The sequence below is a fragment of the Puma concolor genome, chromosome B2 (assembly GCF_028749965.1).
Source record: "Puma concolor isolate L17-30 chromosome B2, mPumCon1.1.hap2, whole genome shotgun sequence".
Lineage (NCBI taxonomy): Eukaryota > Metazoa > Chordata > Mammalia > Carnivora > Felidae > Puma > Puma concolor.
In genome coordinates this window covers 96,021,465-96,047,322 of record NC_141671.1, presented here as the reverse complement: position 1 = coordinate 96,047,322, position 25,858 = coordinate 96,021,465, and the positions used below count along the sequence as shown (strand labels likewise).

Below are 25,858 nucleotides of genomic sequence, written 5' to 3'. Positions count from 1 at the left end.
CAGGCCTTCCGCTGGCTCCGCCTCTGGGCGCAGGCTGTCCTGCGGGCAGTTGCCCTGCCGGGCCCTGCCACCGCCGCCTCAGCACTGCCGGGGTGTTGGACACCCGCTCCTGCTGTGCCATCTGAAGGGCGCTCTGTGCCCCCCGCCTGGGGTCCGTGGACTGGGCCTCCTTCCCCTCCTCACTGTCGGACTCGAAAAGAAAGTAGTCCCGGGCGGAAGTGGACTGGTCGGGGGCGGTCTCGCCACAGCCACCTCCACTGTTACTGCGGCAGGGAGAAGCCCCCTGGATTGCCGGGCCCTGGCTCCTGGTTTCGGGATGGACCACCGCCCGCTGGGTCTTGTCTGTGCTTCTCCTGCTTGGCACAGTTGTGCCAGGGACTTCTTTGCTTTGTGCCACGGGTGGATGCTTTTGAGGTTGACAGCATTGTAGAGGGCGAAACTCCTGGAGGCCTGCAGGGCGGGTGGCGTGGACCTTGGCCTCGATGTGCAGCAAGCGGTGGCTGAGGAAGAGGCAGCGCTGCAGCAGCAAGAACAGGGAGCAGAGGCCTTCGCAGAGGATCCGGCCTCCTCCACGGGCAGCAGGCAGTCCTGGTTCCTGCCCAGCGTCTCCTTGGAGTCATAGTAACCTTTGACTTCAATAAAAGCGGAGTGACCCAGCTGAAGTTGCTCTGCATTTACTCCACAAACATACAGGACAGGAACAAGAGCATGTTCTTGGAGATGATGGTGGTGACCGTGTATAGAGAATGTGGCAGTCCCATGGCAGGAGGCAGGCACGTGTGTTCCTCTGCAGCTTGGTGCTGAAGAGCAGCAGGTATAAGCAGGCTAGTACGTAGCCCAGCTTGAAGATGCTGATATGAGTGGCCCCCTTGACTAAGGCCAACCAGAAGAGGAATGAGAAGATGGCCACCTTCATCATGTTGAGGTAGGACCTTCAGGGGATGAAGTTGGGCATGGGTTAGGCTCCCCTCCACAGGCTCCAGGTGGTCAGTATTGATGCTGGCCACCCCTCTGTGTGCTTGGCAGGAGGTGCAGAGCAGCAGGAGGAAGCCATTTATGAGGTTGGTAGAGTTGGGGGCCCTGAATAAATTGGGCAGGTACCCCACTTGCATGTGGAGTTCACAAGGATGGCCTGGCCCCAGTGCTACAGGTAGTTTATGCACAGGGTGGGGAGAATGCCCAGGTACAGCAGATACTGGTGCAGCAGCAAGAGTGCCAGGAAGAGGCACTGACCAGAGCGCTGGTGGATGAGGATGGCCATGCAGGATGATCATGACATTCCTGCACTGCCCATACATGTTCATGGCCATCAGGAATATCCCCAGCCCAAGTTTGTAGAAGAAGAACTTGAGGCAGCTGAGCAAGTCCTGGCTCAGCCACTGGGGAGTGCTGTCATTTATAGACAGCAGGGGCCAGCAGGTGTTGTGGATGGTGATGTTCCTGGCATTGGTACATGGTGGCCTCAGATGCCAGCAGCAGTAGGGTCTGTAGGTGGTTCTGGATGTAGCCCAGGTTTGGGAAGCCCTTCCACACCCCCAAACCAGTTAGCAGGGTTAATGGGCCTCTGGTATAGCAAAAACTGATTTTTTTTTTTTCTTCTGTCTTCTGAAAGTTGGTGCTATTGAGAAAGGGTTCAGTATAGTTTCTGGAGTACTCATGGGGTTGATGATCTCGATAGACAGTCTTTCACAGGGTGATGATGCCGATCCAGACAGTAGACTGGCAAGAAGCCATGGACCAGAAGTGGGGGTAAGGCAAGGTGAAGGCCCACAGCACAACCAGTGAAAGGTTCATCATTAACACCTCCTTTGGGGCCATCCAGATAGTGTATAAGACTACCAGCTTGAAGATATGCAGCTTTAGCAGTTACCACAAGAACACCTGCATGTCGGTGAGGACATCCCAGAAGCCAGTGGCCAACTGCAACAGCTGTTTGCCCACAAGGCCCCACTTGTTTGCTGTTGCATCTGGAACTTGTGTGGCTTGGTGGGAGCCAGCTGTGCTCAGCCCCTTGTCCTTAGAAACCTATTCTTCCTCCTCCTGCTGCTGGACCAGTGGGGTGCCACTTACCACACCCTGCCTGTGAACCCAGCACAGGAGGTGGTGCCGGGTCAGGGGACATGCTTCAGACTGAAGAGTTGCATAAAGGGCTGGTGGAAGGAGTGCTGTGCAGGATGTAGGGGAGCAGGAAAAAGCCAGGGATGAAGATGCTGGAGAAGAACTTGGACATGCTGAGCTGCTCCAGGCTCAGGTCCCCCAACTGCTCATTGCCCATCAGGTTGTGCCAGTATATGATGAAGTTGTGTAACTGGAAAGTATAGACAGCGATGAACACCAGCATGGTGTAGGCTACACCCAGCCACCAGAACGCTTTGAACAACTTCTGCTACCGGCTATAGTAGATGTGGAAGAGGGTGAGGCAGAGCAAGAAGGGGAACACAGAGACGATCTTGTAGATGATGGGGCAGCTGGCAAAGCTGACACCAATGAACATGCCATCAGACATGTAGATCCAGTACTTGGCATAGACACCTGTGATTGGCTGCCCCAGGCTCTGAAACAGCATCTACATAAACTCTGTGTCTTCCGTGGTGACTTCCATTAGTGCAGTGGGGTCTTCACCTTCAGCAGCTTTTTCCCCTTCCTACCTCTTCCCCTTCCCCTCCCCACACCCTTCCTCTCCCCAATCCTCCTCCCTCTCCTCCTCCTCCTTCTTCTTTAAATGTTTATTTATTTTTGAGAGAGAGAGAGAGAGTATGAGCAGGGCCGAGAGAAGAGGGGAACAGGGGATCTGAAGCAGGCTCCACACTGACAGCACAGGGCCCGATGTGGAGTTCAGACTCATTAACTGTGAGATAATGACCTGAGCCAAAATCAGACACTTAAACGACTGAGCTACCCTGGCACCCCTAGCAGCTACCTTTTGATACACCAGGTGTAGCAGGAGCCAGAAGGTAAGAATGTACAGCACCATGGCACCCAGGTTTAAGCAGAGGTAGCAGGTGTTCTCTAGCTCCAGATGGCCAGGCTGACAGGGCCAGGGTCGTGGTGAGCTCGGGACACTCCTCCATGACCCACGTGTAGGGTAGCCCACATAGTGCCAGCCTGTAGAGCAGGATGGAAGGTGATCAGAGCATGGCCAGCTGGTGGCAGCTGCACATCATCCAGATGAGGCAAGCCCAGAGCAGCAGCAGCACAAAGGCATGAAGGCCAGCTAGCTGTGGTAGGTGATGCTCCATATGATTATGGTGATAAGGGCACACACATGCATAGAACACTGTTCCGTGATGAAGTGGGCCCCATGTCTCTCTAGGCTCAGCATGGGGCACAGAGGGGTACAGCTGGATGGGGCTGTGGCCAGTCAGGTTATGCCTGGTGTAGTTGTCAGTCTCTATGTCAGGTCCTGTGAGTATCATGTGCTGGGCAGCCTCCTCTTTCATGGCAGCCCTGGCCTGGCCCTAGACCACAGTCCACCTTGGTTAGCTCCACCTGTCTTTCTTCCTTGCCCCTGGAACCTCCTTTCTCTGGTCCAGGGGTGGTGTATGCAGAGCTTCAAGAGTGAGATTCATTACCTTGACTGGAAGACATCTGAGGCCCTGGAAGAGGTCTTCAAGAGGCTGCAGTTCAAGGTTGGGAGTCTGGATGAAGATGGTGCCTTAGCCTTCTTCAACATAATTGAGTATGCTGAGTGGGCCATCCTTCTCAAATCTTGTTCAACAAGCACATTACCAGTGGGGGCTGGCAGGCTGCCATACAGGCCTGGGGTGATATACCTGTCAAACCGTAATGCAGGTATCCTAAGGTGAGCTCAGGAAGGTGAGCTTCCATGGACCAGAAGGACAAATGCTCCCTTGATCTTGATTTTCAGTGTGAATACACATTGTGAAAACAGGCCCTCATGATCCTTCTGATACCTTGGTAAGTTTTAAGTAGGAGGTGTCAGAAGAGTTACCACAAGGATAACTGGCTTGTGGTGGCCAAACGTTCATAACAATGTTGCTTTATGATCCTTTGAAATTGTCTCTTCCTATCATTGTGAAGTAGAATTCACCAAGCATTGGTGAATTATTCATTCATTAATAGGGAGGGAGAGTCGGGATTAGACCGCCATGGGATAGGTTAGTTTTTACTGATAATGTGTTGCTGCCATGGTAAGGCAGTCCTGCTTTATTTAGTACAAGAGGAACCTCCCTGTCATTTTTAAGAATCATAATTCTGAAATTCACTTTCACATCAAAGAAGTGTTCTGAGCTTCACACTTATGAATTCTGTTAATGCTGTTAATTTTTTTTTTTTTTAATTTTAGAGAGGGCAGGAGAGAGAGAGAGCATGGGGGAGGAGCAGAGAGAAAGAGTAACTTAAGAGTTAAACACTTAGCCAACTGAGACACGTAGGCACCTTGTTAATGCTACCTGAATGAAAAGTTTAACAATAAACTAACTACAGTCTTATTTAGGCACTCAGATTTTTGTTCCTGGAAGGATTTTGGAGATAGTCTAACCAATGGATTAAGCAGTAGCCACTCATTGCCAATCAGTTTTTGCCAGACTGCAATGAAGGCCCAGTGATGTTGGATCCTACAATTAAAGAAAACAAAAACCCATTAATCTGTATGTTTATAGGAAATATTCAAATTTTACAATGGCAGTAGTGAATTTAAAACTCTGTTAAGGTGAGAGACCCTGCTCTTTTAGTTTTTTTGTATCCTGCTATATTTCTCCTCATGTTGTGGATTGGAGATAGATGTTGCTGAAGAATTTAGTTGGAGGACTTCTAGGATATTGTAGATTTGATGTATTTTAAGACTGATACAGACAGGAAAAAAATTATTAGCTTTAGCCTTTTAATATAAATATTGACTGTTTTGAACCAGATAGGTATTAAGAAGCCATGTCAGTGAACTTTCTTCCCTTCTTAAGCTTTGATTCTTGATTAATCAGTCATTTATTAATTTGGATCTTCAAAGATACTTTATGTTAGTCCTGGGAGTTGTCCCTTCTATTCATCTAGAACTTGAAAAAATGCTTTAAAATCAAGCATTTATTCTCCTGTTCAGCGCAAGTTTTAGGGATTGGTATCTTCTGGAAGTAAGGCTCTCTTAAGAAAGCTTCCTGGGCAATGTGACATTCAAGGAGAATGGTGTGGGAAATACACTATGGAGAATCCAGCACCATTATTCAGAGAAAAGCTCTCAATATATTTAAATGTTATACTTGGAAGTGATAAAAATACTTACATTTTAAAAATGGAAAATGGGTGCCACTTTTTTTCTTTTTCTTTTTCTTTTTTTTTTTTTTTTTTGGAGATAGAGATAGGATATTCCTTGTGATCTTTTTTCCTTGGCTGATCTTGAGATTTGATTTCTCTGTTAAAAAAAAAAAAAAGAACGTGGTTGAACATTTGTTCTCTGAAGTATTTTGAGCTCTTTAAAGATGACTGGCATAGTTCTTAGTTTCCTGATACCTTTCTTAAGATTTCCTTCCTGAGAAAACGTTATCTCACAGCTGAAGAACAAAGCCTCTGGCCATATCCTGATGTTCTGATGTGTAGTTGATCAGTCTTTTTTTTTTTTTTCTTAGTTTATTTATTTATTTTGCGAGAGACCGAGTGAGCAGGGGAGGGGCAGAGAGAGAGAATCCCAAGCAGGCTCCGTGCTGTCAGCAAAGAGCCTGATGCAGGGCTTGATCCCATGAACTGTGAGATCATGACCTGAGCTGAAATCAAGAGTTGGCTGCTTAAGTGACTAAGACACACAGGTGCCCCAATCAGTCTTTTTCAAATCTCAGGTAAAGGCAAGGTGAAGTGGATTTCTACCACTTTTCTTTTCTAACTATAAATATTTAGAACTAGAAACTTTTGAACCACACAACTGGGTATGTAAATATGTTTTGCCAAGTAAGGTGATGCTTTTAAAGTGGGTCCATTTAATGGTGAAAATGAAAATCTTGAATATTCATCATGGGAGATTGTGTGATGCTGGAAAACTCTAATACATGCAGTATAGGAAATTCCTCTACTGCAGAACTGAAATGCTTTTACGTCCTTGTTTGTGGCTTCTGTTTTGTGCTTTGTTTAGGCAATATATATTTTTTTCCCTTAATGAATAGCAGTTGAACTCTATGTTTTATATATCGGTAGGTGATTAAGAGACACTTCTGAAAATTAGTGACAAGCAAGTGCATTTCATGTTGCGAAGCAACATTTTGGCAGATGGACTTAGCCTGAAATTGAGACTGTCCTGAATTGGCTTTCAGCATCACAAATTAATTCCATGTGGAATCCCACCAAACCTTTTGGCATTAAACAGAGCATGATGTAAATGCTTGAAATGTACATCACACTTGATGAGATGGGCTTTCTAATAAAAAGTGAGTCCAGAGGCTAGACATCTGGTGGTGTGCTTTATGCAAAATACATTGTCAAATTGCAGCATATAGAAAAATAATGGTTGTCATTCTCTTTTGCTGCCATTCCTCCCAGGAACATGTTATAGTCTACATTTTAGTCAAAATTATGTTGATAATAATAACAAATAAGCTTCAGAGTTTTCCAAATGTACCATTACTGCTTGTTACTCTTAAGGAATGTGACTTCTGACCTGTAGTTTATGATGCTGTAGTTTTCTTTCTCACATATGTAGGTAAGATCTTCTCAGATGGTAAAAGAGGAGGATGTATGTTTTTCAAATGCTGACTTCTCTTTTTACTACCTGCTTTTATTTATAAAAACATGTTGCATTTCTTCTTTTGAAAGTAATTTATTCTGTTTCAGTTTGCTTTCTAGTTCTGGTTAATATTGATTTATTATTTTGAAGGTATTCTTTATAATTTTCATCAGATTCTCAGTTTTACTTTTGTAAACTTTAAGTTCTGTGACTTCACATTGTTATTATTCTCTTACTCATTATAAATAAGGTTTACATGTTTAATGAGACCTGAAAATACGTAAATTGATGAAGATAGTGTATGTAACAGTGGTTTAAATCACCATGGTAATTTTGTTTGAAGTATGGTATTCTGAATGTGAAGTTAAAGAGGGTATAGTGATTTGATCCATTTATTTTGTCTATTCAGGTTAAAATCTGTAGGTTAGAGTAGAAAAGAGGTGCTGGTATCCATTCATCTCTCTTCTGTCTGGAAGACTTTCCCCACATCCCTCTGTACATTTGTCAGATAGCATTAATTACGTCTTCTATAAGCCCCTTACACTGATGCACAATGAAAAGCTTCTTTCATGCAATGTTGCTTAAAGTATGCGAAGTTTTAATGGACCACCTTGGGACCACGTTTTCAATAAGTGGTTGAAGAGATTTTTTCCAAATTGTTACTGTCAATGAGAAACTAGACCTGTATTAAGGGAGGCAGTACAAGGAAATTTATATCAATGGAAAAAAAACCTAAACCTTCTTGAAATCACTATTGTTCACTGACAAAAAGGGAGACTGTAATTTTGAAGGCCTCTTCCAGCGACTGAATTGCCATTTGAGTTGTCTTGGCCTCCTATGAGTGGATCCCTCACCGTAAAATGAAATCTCTTTGTTGCTTGTGGTTATAAAGTTTTGTTCTTTAATAATAAATCTAGCTCAGAGACATCGCTTTACTGTAAATTTGTCTCCACTGAAGTGCTCGTAAACAGTATCTGCTTCTATTACCAGTGGTAGAACCAGGTTTGAGTATCTTGTAGAGTAAGCATATGCACTGAGAATCAATATGTGTTTAATAAGCACCAGGAGACTCATTGGATTGATTTTTTTTCTTTTTACCTTTATGGGCAATTGCTATAAAAAGGTAAATTAAAAAGTTAACCATCTGCTACCTCACTTTTCATTTAAAATCTTTTATTTGATTACTCTTTCCAGGTAATCAATGTTTTCTATTTTGCTATTATGCTTGCTAGTGAATGAAGGTGGGTTTAATTTATAGCTTTTATTTATCTAACGGTATTGTCAGAGTCACAATCTTTATGCATCCTATTAGTAGTCTGGAAAATATTTCTTACTACATCGAAACAGAACAAAATTCAATTTAGAAATATAATTTCCTGCCATGGAGACACTTGATAACAGGGGGGAGATTAATGGAGCCCAGTGACAGAAACTTGATTTAAAGCAGGAGATTAATACTGCTTTATCAGCCTACACTGCAAGTGAATTGGCTCTGAAAGAAAAAAAAATCTGTTTGAAGTTGCTGAGTTGTCGGCTTGTTGGTTGGAAAAAGGTCTCTGGACACTTATTTTGTTATTGCTGAGTATTTGCTGCATTCTTGTCTATTTGACAACATAGGAACAGACCTATGGCGCAACACCAGACTTGCTTATTTTACAGTAGTAACATGTTTCTTATTATTCCTTTTGATCCCACAGGAAGCTTGAATGCTGTGGAGGTCAGCTTCTGACTTAAGGGGATTTTACTCAGTAAATCATGTCAAAATTAACGAATAGAATTGTGCTGACACTCCAGTTTGGTTGGATTTAAGTAAAATGTTTAAATGGTATTTTTAATTGCAAAGCCCCTGCCCCTAAATCCCATTATAAATACTTTTTTCTATCCTATACAGAAGTCATTAATTCCTGCCCCCCCCCCAACTATAAAAGTGTGAATCTTCCAGTAGAATTCAGAGCAAATCTGAAGATTACCTCAAAGGGTTACAATGCCCACTAGATCTGTTCTGAAACAAAATATGGAGCTTGGTAAACTGTTAGAATGCAGCATACTAAAGGAAGTGGGTCTGAATTTTGATTTTTAAAAAAATTTTTATTCCCAGGAAATTAAACTATTCATATTGCTGGAATTAAACTTTTTGAACTTTGAGCTATATGGATTTTTAAACTTGGTATTTGTCTAGTAAATCCCTCCTGGGAAATAAAAAAGAAATGGAATGAATTCCTTACCCAGTAGCATCACAAAAATGGCTCTGTGTTTCTCAAAACCTTGAGTTTTTACATAATCCCCTACAAATTACTTAGTAACCTGATTTCTGAGAGTAGATAGTTAACAACTTTTATTTGTTTTTATTAACTGAAATTTTGTAGAAGTGAACTGAAAAAAACTTGTGTTTTTATTAAGTTGTATAGTAGAAAAAGGATTTTGCTAGAAATCAGACTATCTGGGTTGTCGTTTAAGGTCATTTAACAACTTTCTGTCTTCTTATGGGCACTTTTAAACTACTTTTGTATTTCTAGGACAGCTGAATAATAATAATATCTGCCTTGCTACCTTGCAGGGTTATTGAGAATAAAAATGAGATGATTTATGCAAGGTATTTAGACATATAAAGGGCTGTAGGAATATAAGCAATTTTTCTTAAAATAATATTAGCACGATTAGGCTACTTTAAATATATTGCATATAGGATTTTATTGGAGGGAGAGGTATCATTTCAAAGACATGTATGCTAATTTTATGTTGCTATAACTAAAACTATCAATATTTCTTGGAATTGATCCACTGTAGGTTGTTTAGATGTTTTTAAATATGTGGAGAGTAATGACCTGTAGCACATTTCTCTTTGGAACTAGACACATGGAATAAATTAAGTAGAAGAAACTTAGGGCCAATTTGATTTGCTCATGGTGGGCTCTCAATACATTAAAAAAATGAATGATAATGAACCAACGGTAGTAAAGATGGTCATAAGTGCTCTGAACCAAGTCCTTTGGGTGGTGCTCTGTCTGATGTCACTTGCATGGCTTCTTTAGTCTTCATTGGCTTGTGGACTCTGTTTGGTGCTCGAAAAAATACATATGCCTGAAAGGAGAATTAGACCCTCTTAAAACTCTTTTCCTAGCTTGAAGGCACATACAAAAGTCCCAGGTAAAGCACATTAAAGTGGCTAAACATTCACTCAGAGGGGAAGGAGTTGCTTTCAGGAATTTAAAATCATTCAAGTCCTAAGAATTTAGCAGAGAAGACAACCTAAAAGGGTTTTTAATTTCAGTGAACATGCATGTGCTTTTATCCCCTCTTATTTCACAGATCCAGAGGGACCTTCTCGAATATGCCCCTTTGACCTTTTCCTAGTCATCAAATTACCCTTATCCTGCTTTTTCTCTTTTGCACTTCCTTTCCCAAATGGCCTTTCTTTGGTAATGCAGTTTAAATTGTGCAGTGCCTACACCAGACATTGGCACTTGGATTAATTTTAATCCCCTTCGTTCTCATTTGCTGGGATGTGACCATCAAGCGTGCTGACCTCTTGGGAGCCGGTCTGCGTTTTGCCTGGAGTTCATGGCATCCCCCAATATTTGAGAAGCTTTTATTTTCCATCTTGGGGAACATAGTATTGGAGATTTTTCTTCTCTTTTGTTTTTCTTTTTTAATTCCCCCTTCTCTGTGCTGAAAGTTACATCTGGGAGCAGGAGAGCCATTTGTGAAGATTACTGACTGCGTCAGCTCAGTTGCCATTATGAATTCGAGTTGGCAAATCAGACTCAGGAGACACAGACAGGCTTTAATCAATACAACTCTTACTGAACTTCCTGGAAGGAAACACAGCCGAAGACCAGCAAGGAGATAGTGTCATCAGCTCATGGGGATGCCTAGCAGCTACCTTAGTAGCAGCTTTTTGTTTCCCCCCTCACTCATACAGGTCCAAGGTGTGAGATTCAGGGTGGGTGGGGTCACCTTGTCACAAAGAGGCCACTTCCCCCACCAGTCTTGTATATGGTTTTCATCAAGCTTGAGGTCTGCATGCCAGCTCACAGATCCCTCAGCCCAGGTTTTTGTTTTACACAATACAGAGGGAGAGACAACTGTTCCCTATTTATCTTAACTCTACTGTTTCCAAGGAAACAAGGCCATGGGAGGCAGGAGGTCATTCTCAGGCAGGCCTGCCTCAGCCAGGCCTGATATTAACCCTTTATTCACACTTATACATGCTGCTGTGGAAATGGTAGCATCACTATGTGCAAGGCAAATGCTAAGTTTCAGTATTATAGTGGAATGTCTTTAATGTCAGTGTTTACCACTCTGTGTTTTCTAGGGCAATAAATAGAAAAAGAAGGCCTTAGACAGTCATCTCTCTGTTCAACCCTCCACATTTTTTAAGTGCACACTGCATACCACACCTGATTTTAGATACTAAGAATGCAAAAATGGACAGGCCTGGCTCCTGAATACTTCCGAATCTGAAGGGCAGTTCTCTCAGGATTTGGATTACTACAATACCAAGCTCCCAAGTTCCACATAGAACTGAGTGAGAAGAGAACTCAATCTTTTGCTACTATTTCGTATCTTATAGACGTTATTCAGCCGTTCCTTACAAGTATGACCATATAGAATAGTAACTGATATTCACAGTGATTACTCTGGAATGTTGTAAGATTATTAAGTGCTCTCCCAATCATTGAAAAAGGACTTTTGGAACTGTCTGTAATTTTAGACTATAAATACTAAGTTCATCCTTGTATACCTCCCAGCACATTAACAAAGTATTGTATGTCTAGGAAGTGAATGATCAAGGTTTCTTGAATTAAGTCTAAATAATATCACCAGGGGCATTACACAGTATTCAAGACGTTAAGTTATAGAAAAATAAACTGGAGTACTTCAAATTTAAACTTATGGAACTTACACTTCCCAAAAGTTTATACATGCTGCCAAAGGAGAATTATTCAAAGCACATTAGATAAGTCCATTAGCTGTATTTCTGTAATAGGTTATGGGAGGGTAGAATGTTGAGGCATGTTACATCCCCACCCTTGAAACAGATGTCGGGGGGCATAGCTGCTGCCTTACACAACATGCTTCTGAAGATCACCATCAGATGTGATTCTAAGCGGGGAGAGCCATGGATCTGACCCATTCATTCTGATTTCATTCCCTAAAATACTTGTTTGTTACATTCACAGATTTTTTTTCTTTTTTCTTTTTCATTATTTGAGTAGAAAACGAATTGGTGGGTCTTTTGCCAGTTTAGGGAAGAATCCATTAATGTACCTGAGAACGTGTTCAATATTTAGATTTAGTTTCAACAATTTCTGAGTACCTGCTATATGCCAGGTACTTCCACATGAATCATCTGCTTTGATTCTCACTATAAACCTTCCATAATTTTTCACTTTTTACCTGAGGACATTAAGTTCTGAGAAGTTGAAAAACTTGGCTGAGTCACACAGCTGGAAAATGGCAGAACTAAAATGTGAACTATCTTTTGAGTCAGAGGGTAATGTCATTATACCACCACCAACTATAAGTTGAGAAAAAAAAACAAGAAAAAACTTTGTGGTACTATTTGGCAGTCAGAAAGTAGGAATTTATAAAAGTGGGAAGCCACAAGATCACAGTAGCATATTTTTAATTCCTGAAACAAAGCAAGCATAGCACATGTACTTTGCTTTGGTGGCTTCTAGGTCTTTTTCAAATCTTACCTCAAGTGTTACCACATCAAAGAGGCCTTCTCTTAACTCTTTATTTTCTAGCCCAGTGTACTGTTTTATTTATTGAATGTTTCTTAAGTTTTTATTGCATGTTTACCTCTTAAAGTTTTTTTTTTAAATGTTTATATTTGAGAGTTAGAGAGAGACAGAGCATGAGTGGGGAACAGGCAGAGAGAGAGGGAAACACAGAATCTGAGCAGGCTCCAGGCTCTGAGCTGTCAGCACAGAGCCCAACATGGGGCTCGAACTCGTGAACCTGATCGTGAGATCATGACCTGAGCTGAAGTTGGATGCTTAACCAACTGAGCCACCGAGATGTGACTTTTAAAATGTATTTACTGTCTGTTTATTTCTTTGGGCTCTAAGGTTGATAAAGCCACTGTCTCTTCAGTGTTTATCACAATGACTGCCATGTAACAGACATTTTAGATCCTTTGGAATGAATAAATGAGTAAATGAAAGGCAACCAATGAAAGGACCGAAAGTAGATGCCTATCACCTTTAATCCTGATTAAAAATCAGTATTGGTAAAATCATAGTTGTTTAAAATTGGCAGATGGATCACACATATTTAACCACCATTCCCTCCCCAGTCCCGCTAAAATAAGAATAAAAGATTGTATTTCACAAAGAATACATCTTCAAGGAAAAGGAGATCAGAAGAAGACAACAGCCAGGAAATTTGGGAAACTAGAGAACAGGTGGATTATCTCCAAAAAGTAAAGTGGATTTGAGAATTCTGAATCCTGGCCCACAGTTGTAAAAGTTAAAAAAGCAATCTTATTAACCCTACAAAACCCCAAGAAAGCTGTCACAGGTTAGTGTCACAGGTTCTTCTAGAAGGGGAAGTGGAGGTAGGGCTAAGTACAGAAGGACTGATTGAAAATCTGTTTGAGAAGCTATGGCTGAGAAGGCTCCTATCTCCAAATCCAGTCTCTCTTTCTGCCTTTTGGAACGCCCTCATCACCGAGTTTTAGCTAAACATGTACAGCCCAGCTAGCAATGACATTTCCCAATCTTTCTTACAGGGAGAGATGGCTACATGAATAAATTGTAGCTAATAGGATGTGATGAGTCAGGCTCTTAGAAAAGAAGTTAATTTTCCTCCAATTTCTCTCTCCTCTCTTCCTGTGAGCTGGAATATAGATATCATGTGTTGAGTTGACTTGTACCATCTGAAGAGGACCTCCTAGAAGAAGGTGGAGCAAGAAATAGAACACATCTGGACTTTTTTTTTCCTTCTCATGGAGCAAAGTCAACTCAACCAGGACCAACTACCTTCTTTTCAACTGTTTTGGGAAGAAATAAAGTATCTTCCAAATTAACATAGAAACAGATCTTAAGACCTTCTTTCCCACTTTGCACAACCAGGTGACTGCCTCTCACCTACCCTGGCAGGAAACTAGGTTTATTTATGCAGGACCATACTAAAAACGGGGAGATTAGGTGAATACTCGCATACTGATACATTCCCTGTCCATTTCTTCTACTCGTTCCCAGAATATGGAGTCAGACTTCATCTATATGTGTATGTAGGAGACTGGAAGAGTCTTATCTGAAAAATCTGACCAGCTCAAGAGAAAGACCTTCATCTCCTGACATTGAATGGCGGCCAGTGAAACACCTAGGCAGATGACTAGACAGAACAAAGTTGCCAAGTCTCACCCATGCACACAGAGCTTTAATGAACTTGTTGGTGCGACACTTTTAGAAGCAGACAACCAGGGATCTTCTAACCTTTTAGGAAAGTGTGCCAGTAAGGCTGATGGAGACGGAAACAACCTGAAAAACAATCTTGGAGGGAATAGGCACTAGGAAGACAATAGGAAGAGAAAAATATGACCAAAGGAAATTATTAATGTTATTTAATTCTTTAAAATGTCTATTTTTTTTTATACGTTTATTTATTTTTGGGACAGAGAGAGACAGAGCATGAACAGGGGAGGGGCAGAGAGAGAGAGGGAGACACAGAATCGGAAACAGGCTCCAGGCTCTGAGCCATCAGCCCAGAGCCCGACGCGGGGCTCGAACTCACGGACTGCGAGATCATGACCTGGCTGAAGTCGGACGCTTAACCGACTGCGCCACCCAGGCGCCCCTAAAATGTCTATTTTTGAGAGAGAGAAAGAGAGGGAGAAAGAGGATGAGCAGGGGAGGGGCAGAGATAGAAGGAGACACAGAATCCAAAGCAGGCTCCAGGCTTTGAACTGTTAGCACAGAGCCCAATGCAGGGTTTCAACCCACAAACTGCAAGATCATGACCTGAGCTGAAGTTGGACGCTCAACTGACTGAGACACCCAGGCACCCCTGACCAAAGGAAATTATTAACCAGGGGGATGAAAGAAGATATTGCAGCCATAGAGAAAAAAAATATTGGCTATAAAAAGTAACATTCAGAAAACTGTAAGAGATTCTAAAAATTAAAACTATGAGAGAAGAAATGAAAATTCATCAGAAGGGTAGAAAGATAAAGTTGAAGAAATAAGCCAGAATATAGACCAAAAATAATTTTATTTATTTATTAAAATTTTTTTTAATGTTTATTTTTGAGAGAGAGAGAGAGAGGGAAGAAGAGAATCTGAAGCAGGCTCCACACTGTCAGCACAAAGCCTGACGTGGGGCTTGAACTCACAAACTGTGAGATCATGACCTGAGCCAAAGTTGGATGCTCAACCGACTGAGCCACCCAGGTGCCCAAAAATAATTTTTAAAATATCTCAGTATTGAAGGACAAGAGTTTCCAGAATCAAAGAGCCTATGGACTCATGGGAGTGTAAATGGATCCAACCAATTTAGAAAACAGTTTGTCATTGCATTTCAAATAGGAAGCAAGCATAACATAAGGAGTAGCATTTTTATAACAAGATTGATAGCCCCATTTTACCCCTTAAAATATGTGCAGGTGTGACTTTGTTAAAAATAAAACTAAAAATAAAACTAACATTTAAAAGAAAGCCATTAAAAGGGCGCTTAGGTGGCTCAGTCGGTTAAGTGTCTGACTTCAGCTCAGGTTGTGATCTCATAGTTTGTGAGTTAGAGCCCCGCGTCAGGCTCTGTGCTGACAGCTTAGAGTCTGGAGCCTGATTCAGATTCTGTGTCTCCCTCTCTCTCTGCCCCTCCCCTGCCTATTCTCTGCCCCTCTCTCAAAAATAAATATTTAAAAATAAATAAATAAAAGAAAGCTATTATACTAGTTTCTTTAAATAGCAATAATAGCTACTGTTTACTGAGGACCTTCTATCTGTTAAGCATGAAAACAAGTTTTTTTCAGATATTATTTCTAATTCTTACAGAACCTTGATCTATACCATTTACAGAGAAGAAAACTACCCCTCAAAAGAAGTTAAATGACTTTTCCAACAACACATCCATCTGGCTTCAAAGCCTACCCTTCCTTCTCTAGACCTGCTTTTATTTCTGAGGACCTAACTGGAGTAAAGATATCCTTGACTTTATAGGGGTCCTGGAAACTGAGGTTCACATGGCTTTGCTGTGTAACATACTTCATGATGGTGAGAGAAATACCAGGAATTTCTGAATTTGGTCACAGGTCTGAATTTGTGATCTGAATTTGACAACTTTGTTCTCTTCTAGCAAGTGGAGGCATTTAGAAGGCTTTTCTGATGGTCACTGAAGGAGAGAAAGTCCTCTGATGCCGGGGTCTTTCCAGTGGAAACATGTTGAGTAGAATTGGGAAGGTGGGTGGCAAGTGTCAACATTTGGATGAAATATGGCTGTTGATTCTCTTTCTTTTGTGAACTAGTTTTAGACTGTTAGGTTCTATAGAGGCAACTTCTAAGTAAACTAGAAGTGACAGATAATAAACATATAGCTAGGGCTGTAGCAACTGAAATCGATGCATTTCAAGTTCCGCAAAGAAGAAAACAGTCAAGATGTTTCAAGTCCTTTTAGAGTGATAAATGCAATTTACACAATAAGCAAGAAGCAATGATTGGGAATAGACGGTGTAAGATCCCATCTAGGAGATAGAAAAGAGGTGTTTGATGGGGTTGATGCTTCTAACCTTAGGAACTGCCAACAAAATTGGCTCTGAAAGTTATAAAAAACCTGTGAATATAAGCCAAAAGACAGAAAAAGTTTAGACTTCTTTTTGCTTCATGTCACTTGCATAATGGTGATTAGACCCAACCAGGATAGTACAGCTGCCTTGTCTTAGAGAAGTGGAACCACACAGAAGTCAGGTAGGTCTACAGGCATGTAAAGACATTTCATGCAAGTAGAGGCAAGATGAGCTCCTATGTTTCCAGAGAGCTCTCCCTAGGCCGCTGCCAGATCTTATACTATACCATTTTCTACTGTTAAACTGAATGGCACACTCCATTGACAGGAGCCCTTGTGGGGCACAAAATGAACTCAGTGAAGTTTTATAATAGTCTGTTATAAAATATGTTTCATGCATCTCCCAACCTGTAAAGTCCGTGCCTTTCAATAATCTTATAACATGGCCATGAGAGTTGAGGGACATGTCCCCTTTCATCCTACAAAGACCATAGTCTTGATGTTAGGGGCACTGCTTCTCCTTCCCTCTTCCAATTTTTTAAAAAAATATAATTGATTGTCAATTGGCTAATGTACAGTGTGTACAGTATGCTCTTGGTTTTGGGGATATATTCCCATGGTTTTTCGGTTCTTCCCTCTTCTAAAGAGGGAGCTTTACAAAGAGGCAACAAGGTATCCTGTGGGCAAAGCCTGGCCTTTGGAGTTACCATAGAAGAGAGGGTCTGAGGAGGATTGCTTTCTCAAGGCCACTCTGATTCTGGGCAAGTTATCTAAACTCTGAAATATGTATCATCTGCTGTAAAACAAGGATGGCGTTATTCCCTACTTTAGGGAGCAGTGGGATAATGCATGTGGAACACACAGTAGAAGCTGCACGTAATCAGCATTCAGTAGACATCAGCTTTATAAAGTTACCTCATTACTTTAAGCTTCCTTCCCTAACTCCTAGAATAGGTACAATAAAACCCTCTCCATGGTGTTGTTTATGGAATGAGAGCAAGTGTAGGTGGAGAGTCTGGCTCACGATGAGTTCTTGATGAATGGTTGCCATTATCCCTTAGTCCTGCAAACCACATCAGAGGTTGGAGTTTCAGAAGGGCTCAGCAGTGTGAGGTTGATCCCAGGAGACACACAAAGCAAATGGAGATTACTTAGATTAATAAGATAAGGTCTCTTTTCACTCTTTTTATCTCATTCAGTTAAGGCTCTTGGGGTTGATGCATCCCTGGCTCACTGGGCTCCAGGATGAGGCTTCACTCCAGGCACTGACTGGTCAGGATGTACTTTGTTTCTTGGGTTCCAAGCCTAGTTGCTCTCCCAAACTGACTCTCTTTCTTGTTTCATGGCTAATAGCTAGAGAAGGGGCTAAAGAAAGTGTCTCTTTTCTTTGTTACCTGCTGTTTTCTCCTTTAGTCATAAAAAAGATTAGGAACTTAAGGTTTAAGGTATACAATCTAGTCTGGCATATTCCACTGTTCCTGTTAACTGTTGTTTTGTAAAAATTAAAAAAAAATAAAAATAAAAAATCAGCCTAAGTTTAAAGTCATAGAACATTGACAGCTACTATATTAGGTTTGACAATTTCTGATTGGGAATTTGGAGGGCTCAGCTGGGCAGTTCTGGCTCTAGGTCTCCTGTGTTTACAGTCTTATGTTTTCTGGAACTGGAACATCAGGGACCTAGGGCATCTGGGTGCTGGCTGGGCACTTCTCTCTTCATGTAGACTCAGCACGTGTAGTCTCCTTGGGTGGGATAGTTTAGTTTCTTCACAGCATGATGGCCTCACACTAATTCAGAGTGCTCATGTGGTGGCTTAAGGCTTTAGCATAAGTGTCCCAGAGAACCAAGTGCACACTGCATTGCCTTTTGTGACCCAGGCTCAGAAGCAGGACTGGCTACATAATTTGGGGGGGTGGCACTACAAAATGAAAATGTGAGTCCTTTGTTGCTAAGAATCTGAAGATTGCAGTAAAGAGCCCTCTGAGCACGAGGCCTTTTATGATTTCATAGGTCCATGACTAGGAAAGTCACTCTCACTAAGGTCAACCCAGATTCAAAGGCAGAGAACCTAGAAACATAACTTCTGATGACAGAAGTGTTCCAGAATTTGCAGATAGATATTAAAATCCTCATATCCAGATTTGTCTGATCCCTCCTTTTTTTTGACTTTTATGTTCTCTACTGGTCATTCTATTCATTCTTACTTCATGTGTAGTATCCTTTCCTTATATTAGGGTCCTTAGTATTATTTGCAGGGTTTTTTTTTTCAGTTTTTATTTGAGGTTAGTCAAATTTAGATTTTTAAATTACATGTTTTTTTAATGTTTATTTATTTTGGGGGGGGAGAGAGAGAGACAGACAGACAATTTGAGTGGGGGAGGGACAGAGAGAGGGAGAGAGAGAAAGAGAGAGAGAGAGAGAGAGAGAGAGAGGTACAGAATCTGAAGCAGGCTCCAGGCTCCGAGCTGTCAGCACAGAGCCCGACACGGGGCCGGAACTCACAAACAACACAATCATGACCTGAACTGATGTCACAGCTCAACTGACTGAGCCACCCAGGTGCCCCATAAATAACATGTTTTTAACAATTGTATGGAAATTTGGCTTTCACATTTACTTGACCAAATGCTTCTGGTGCACCTGGGAATGGCTTGTCATAATTTTCTGCCTTTCATTGAGCTCTGTGCTCTGTAGCCAGCTGCCTCCGGGTTGTGCCGCTTTGTGTTCAGCATCTGTCAGGGCAGAGGGAAGGGTTGAATTCATGAAATTCCTCGAAGAAGAAGACAGACATCTTGATTGGGGTTCAAGCTGAAAGGTGAAAATACTATGTTTCCCCAAACACACACACACACACACACCCCACTCTTTGGACATATGTGTGATGGTGCTGTCTCCTTTGGCACATTAAACATCTTTGCCTGATGCAGCTGTGGGTTTTTAAATTTAAGCCTCATTACCATGTGATCTTCATTAAGATTTTTCCAGATTATTGTCTTCTACTCAGGCCACTGAGTTTCTTGATTCTTAAAAATTAATTACCTATTAATGAGCTTGTTTATGTCACTTTCAGTTTATATGGCACTAAATTCTTAGATATGAATTAGATATTAACTAGCATGTTTGTGTCACATTAAAATGATATGGCGCTTTCAGTTTTATCATTACCCAGTTGGAGCCTCACAGGAAACCTCTTTAGATTTGTTCCTACTGATAGTTGAGAAAACTGAGGTTTGAAATATAAGTGCCTTTTTCTAGATTACACAGCTTTGATGATGTGGAGCTGAAAACTGAACCCAGGTCTTTCAGCTCCTGTGCTTCCTGTGTATTTGCACTGCATCATATATCTCCCATTGAATTCAGACTTCGCTGAATTCAGTGTTCGGTGAACAGTGAGAGATGATGTACGTTTAGTTTTTCCTTATCTGTGTCAACAACAAGTCTCAGTGGTGCTGGCAGAGGAAAATCACAGATAATTGCCCAAGGCCTTGCTTGAACATTTTTTCTGTAATTTTTTGAGTAGATAATGAACATGATCAAAAGTCTTCATCTATCCTTGATCCTACAATGTGCAGCTGTAACTGTATTCACATATCGCTTAAAACACTCACTGATGGTAGCATGCCGTATATTCTGTTCTGCAGCTTGATTTGTTTCATATAGTAATATTACTTGGAGCTCGTTCATTACCATCATCGACTGCAGAATGTGTGTGTTCCGTCACTTATTTAACTGGTCCTCAGTGAAGGGTGTTTGATTTTTATCTGATTGTTTTCTATTACCAAAAAAAAGTTACGTTTAATTCCCTTTTACATACTTGTTTGTGTATATGTGAGAGTATTTTTGCAGTATAATTAGGGTTATAATATGTATATATAAACTTCTCATAGATATTTTTATATAAGTAGAATTTATGTGTTAAAAATTTGTATATTTAGGGGTGAGCTCAGTCCATGATCTCACAGTTTGTGAGTTCAAGTCCCACCTTGGGTGCTACACTGAGAGTGTGGAGGCTGCTTCGGGTTTTCTCTCTCTTCCTCTTTCTCTGCTCCTTCTTCACTCACTCTTGCTCTCAAAATAAATAAGTAAACTTAAAAAAAAATTGTACATTTACATTTTGGTAGATACTCCCAAATTTCTCTGTAAAGAGGTTGATTTTGGAAGAGATGAGGACATGACCACCAGTTGATCTTCGAGCTGGACCTGGGCAATTAGAGGCTCATCACCCCCTCCCCTGTCCCTAGAATATATTTTTTACACACCGTGCCCATAGCTGGAGCTGTTTTCAACGACACAGCCTTCAGAGAGTAATGTGTTCTTGAGACCATCTGGATGGATACCTGACTGAACTCCATTAAGGGCTCTATATAAAATTTTACAGTTCTGACGGGTATGTATAGAAATCTACTTTTCTTGTAGCCATTTAAGTCACGCCTTTATTTAAGTTCCCTTACTTATTAAACCTGCTACCAACCAGTCTGGAGTGAGTGATCTGCTTGTTTGTTGGGTCTCTCCTTGCCCTTTGTGTACGGGAGCTAATTTCAGATTTCACTTGGGATGTTCCCAAGGTTGTGAACCAAACAGAAGGTATGTTCTACTTACCTTCCCACCAACATTGTTATAAGAGTATTTGTTTCATCTCTCTAATATAATATGCAGTCAAAGTTTTGTTTTTTTTCTAATCTGATTGCTAAAAAGTGGAATCATAGTGTTATTGGAATTTCACTTATTTTGTGAAAGCTTGACTATTTAACATGTAGGAAAACCATTGTATTTCATTTTCTTTCTTTTTTTAAGTTTATTTTATTTATTTTGAGAGAGAGAGAGAGCATGGAAGAGGCAGAGAGAGGAAGGGAGAGAGAGAGAATCCCAAGTAGGCTCTGCACTGTCAGCGCAGAGCCTGTTGTGGGGCTCAGTCTCATGAACCGTGAAATCATGACCTGAGCCGAAATCAAGAATCAGATGCCTAACTGACTGAACCACCCAGGCACCCTGTATTTCATTTTCTGTGACTTACTGTTTTTGCCCATTTTTTCCTTTGAGTTGTTGATAGTTTCTGATTGATATATTGGAATCTTTATGTGTATTGCAGATAGGTTCTCCTGTTTGACATTTGCAAGCTGGAGAAAGAGCATTTTCAGGCAGAGAGAATAGCAAGTAAAAATACCTGAGGCATGCAAGAAGAATGGAAAGGATAGTGGGGCTGTTTTTCTCCACTTTGTGATTTCTTTTCAAGCTGAAATTAAAAATTGTTATGGAGTCAAATTCATTATTTTCTTATAATCCAGTTATAAAGTAGGTTCAAAACCATCCTTGACTATTCTTGCAAGTTTATTTTTCCATATTTAACTTTAGAATTAACTTGTTTCATTCCAAATATTCCTATTGGTATCTTTATTGGGGTAGCATTAAATGGCTATCTTTACTTTAATACTGAGTTTTACTAGCTACTCATCTGAATTTTAACTTGACTTCTTGAAGTCAACAAATGTATGAGGACAAATGTTAATAATATTCTCATTTTACAGAGGAAGCAGAGATCTTTTTAGAGGTTTTAAACATTGTTATTGCTCAAAGTCACAAAAATGACAAATCTTGAAGAAGACCTAAGACAAGATGTTCTCCCTTTATACTCCTGATCTTTCTGTTGTTCTGTGGCCTACACATCCAGTCAGTCTCATCTGTCCTTTTATGTCAGGGAAAGGCAGGTTCTTGAGACCATGGGCACACCTGTTATGACATGCAACCATGCTAAGAAACATGATGCAGTAAAAGAAGCTGTAGGGTGGGGAATATTCCAGTTGCTCCCTGACTTTGCTCTTTCCTATCTGTGAGATCTTGGGAAAATTATTCAACTTTTGTAGAATCTCAGCTTCTTGTTCAGTAAATGGTGGATTGCACTTAATTTGTGGAGGATTAGTGACAATGTATCCTATCCTGTTTGGCATTTTGGAGGCACTCAGTAGATGGTAGATATTTCCCCCTTCAGAAATGTGAAATACTTTCCCATATGGCATTGTGCTTTTGTGATCACTTTGTAGTGTGAAGTTTACCAGACTGGTGATTTTCTTCCCCCACAGCTGAAGTTCTGGGCTGTAATAAGGGGAAAAATCTTTGTCCCAGATAGAGAAATGGTCTCTTTTTAAGGTGTCCTAGAACCTTGGTCTCCATAGCTTCCCCCCTTCAGCTGTGCTATGGCTTTGGGCCTCTTCCTTCTTGCTTTAGAGTATATTTTGGCTTCTTTGGAGGGTTCCCCCAACCCCCTATTTTTTTCTAAGGCTAATTTTTATAAGAAAATAGCCATTTAAAATGAATCCATTTAGAATAGGGACCAAAACGTTCTAGTAAATATGAAAAAGGCCTAAATTGACTTCTTGCCTTGAAAACTAAAACTAAAAACTTATGAAAATAAGTTTTCTTATTGGAATAAAATTAACAATAATTATAATAATGAACTTAGATTCAATAAGGAATGAATCCAGATTGATTTGCTTTTGGTAAAAAAAAATCTGTAAGACAATTGGATGATCATATATACACCATTTCACACTTTTCATCATAAGCAAAAAATTTGAGGAGCTTCATCAGTTTTCCAAGATTCTCTCTTAATCAGGTAGTATTTCCATAATTTTTTCTTTGCTGTACCCAGCTGTTACTCTTCCTGCTGATTTTCTATTTTTTTTTTCAATTGTTTCAGGTTCTGTCTTGCTGAATCATCATTTGTCAATGGCTTTGCTCATAATTTCAGCAGTTCTCAACCATAACTTTTGTTGACTATGAATTCATTCATCTTTTGCAAGTCTGACAGTTTCTCTTTGTGATCATCTTGCATTGAATTTGTACTGATTTTTTTAAATAAAGTTTGTGACATCTAATAGTGTAATAGGCTGAATAATGGCCTCCCCAGTCATGTCCGCATCCTAATTTGTTGAATTTGTGAATGTTACCTTATGTGGTGAAAGGGACTTTGTGGATATGATTCAGTTAAGCCTCTTAAGATCATAAGGATTTTTTTTTGTTGTTGTTAAGTTTATTTATTTTTGAGAGAGAGAGAGACAGAGCATGAGAGTGGGGGAGGGGCAGAGAGAGAAGAGAGAGAATACAGGGCTTGAACTCACGAACCCCGAGATCATGACTTGGGCCAAAACCAAGAGTCAGATGCTTAACTGACTGAGTCACACAGGCACTCCAAGATCATAAAGATCTTATTCTGGATTATTCAGGTGGGTCTGATGTAATCGCAAGGGTCATTATAAGAGGAAGGTAAGAGATCGGAATGAGTGGTGGATTGAGGCTGGAAACAAGAGATTGGAGTAATGCAGCCACCAGCCAACAAAAGCCTGCTGCCTCTAGAAGTTAGAGGAGGCAACGAACAGATTCTGCCTTGGAACCTTCAGAAGGCTCAAGCCGTTCCAATACCTTGATATTAACCCCTTCAGACTTCTGACTTCCAGAATTGTAGAAGGATAAATTTGTGTTGTTTCAAGGGACTTAGTTTATAGTAATATGATACTAATATAGCCAGGCGCTAACCAAAGTGATGACCTCAGAGAGCTTGGGAGTGGATAGATGCTGTTGCAAAGAGTGGGATAAACAGAGTAGGTTCATTAGTGAATGTTTGAATGACTGTAGCTTCTCCATGTATCCCATCACTGTGCTGTGTAAGTGTCTGTATGTGTACCTGTGTGTGTGTGTGCAATGAAAAATGAATATTCAGAGAACAATTTAGATAGTCCTTTTCCTTCTTCTGTCTTGTTGGGAGCCAGGATTCTTCCTTGCAAAGCTACTGGATCTACTTGGGGAAATGGTCAGAGATAAAACCTGAAGACACTGAAGAGCATGATGACTGAACATAAGAAAGAACCTGAAACGGTCCGAGGAATACAGGAGAGATGCTGATAGGCTAATGAGAAGTAGAGCCTACTGATTCTGGAACATGTTAAGAAATAGAGAATGAGAACGGGGCAGCTGTTCCAAGAAGTAGGACTTTTAGGAGCAGAGATGAGAAAAGAGGATTTTTAGAAAGTTTAAGTGTGTGTTGTGTATTGTAATGTATACCTCTTTTGCTTCCCAACCAGCTTTCCTTAATAAAAATCTTCAGGTGTGATCCAGAGTTGAGATTTCATTTTTATTTTTATTTTTAATTTAAAATTTTAAAGGTTTATTTATTTTGAGAGAGAATGAGCGAGAGGGAGCGAGCGTGTATGTGCGTGCATAAGGACAAGCAGGGGAGGGTCAGAGAGAGAGGAAGACAGAGAATCCCAAGTAGGCTCTGCACTCAGTGACATGGGGCTTGACATGGGGCTTGATCTCACGGTAGCAAGATCACAATCTGAGTCGACATCAAGAGTCAGATTCTCCACCGACTGAGCCACCTTGGCATCCCAGGATTTTGTTTTTAAAAATAGGCTGGTCCTAAAGCAGGAGCAAGCACAACTTTATTTGGATTGTATGTTATCAAAATAAGCTATCACTACTATCTCTTACCAGAGGCTTCTAAGCCAGCTCTTTCTGACCTGTAATGTTCTAGGCTGGAACTAAGATGTCTGCAGCTTTCTGATCTTTAGCATTTTGGGTAAAGCCTTCTTGTTGACTGTCTTCTTAGAGGTGCCTATATGGCAGTTTGGTCTCTCTGAGAAGCTGCTCTTGGGCAAGGCCTTCACGAAAGAAGCCTTTCTAACCTCAGCTTCATGCTTCTGTTTCTCATTTTCTTTGCTTTTTTGAACTTACAGCAGTCAAACATCTGTCATGTTGGAATTCCTTTCTCTGGCTACACCGTCCTTGGCTTATCTTTCAACTGACTGTTTTGGATGGATATTCCTCTCTGGGGCAGCTCCTATAATGTTTTGATGAGCACTGTGTAGGAGTTTGAGAGTAAAGTCAATGAGCTGTGTACATTTGCACGTAAGAGCACACATCCTTATACCACTTCACACACCATCAACCAAAGTCCAGTTCTGATCAGTAACAACCATGATTATAACTAGATCCCCAGGATGTAGTGCAAAGGAAATGCAGACTACCCAGCCAGTTTTTTACATCGTGCTTGGTACCTTTCAGCCTGAAGCACTTGGAGGCTTCTGAGTAGTTTCAATTCGATGTCTCCTTTACTGTATCTTCTCTCCTTGCCCCAGGGAGAATCCGAGGCAGGTTTCAACTTTGAAATACCCCCCCCCCCCCGGTGTTATTGGGCTTGTGGGTGCTGTATGATTATCCTACAACGTGCTATGATATTCGAGTGTTTTATTTTTATTATTGTTACTTTTCCCTGAATTTAAGGTTAGCTGAATGATCAGCCATTGGTCAGAGAGCTCAATTAGGGGGCACATCTTACTGGGAATGCCACTGCAGGGCCACATGTGTTCATGCTTCCCATTCCCAGCAATGACTCCCTTATGAGAAGGAGGGATTCTTTCCATGTACTTATGACCTAAACTGATAAATACAGAGAGAACGTAATAGGAT

The 25,858-nt window shown here is 40.9% G+C and overlaps 1 pseudogene; it reads right to left on the bottom strand.

The window, feature by feature from the left end:
* Positions 1–25,858, bottom strand: part of LOC112862694 (piezo-type mechanosensitive ion channel component 1-like) — a 70,492-nt pseudogene that overhangs the window by 1,703 nt on the left and 42,931 nt on the right.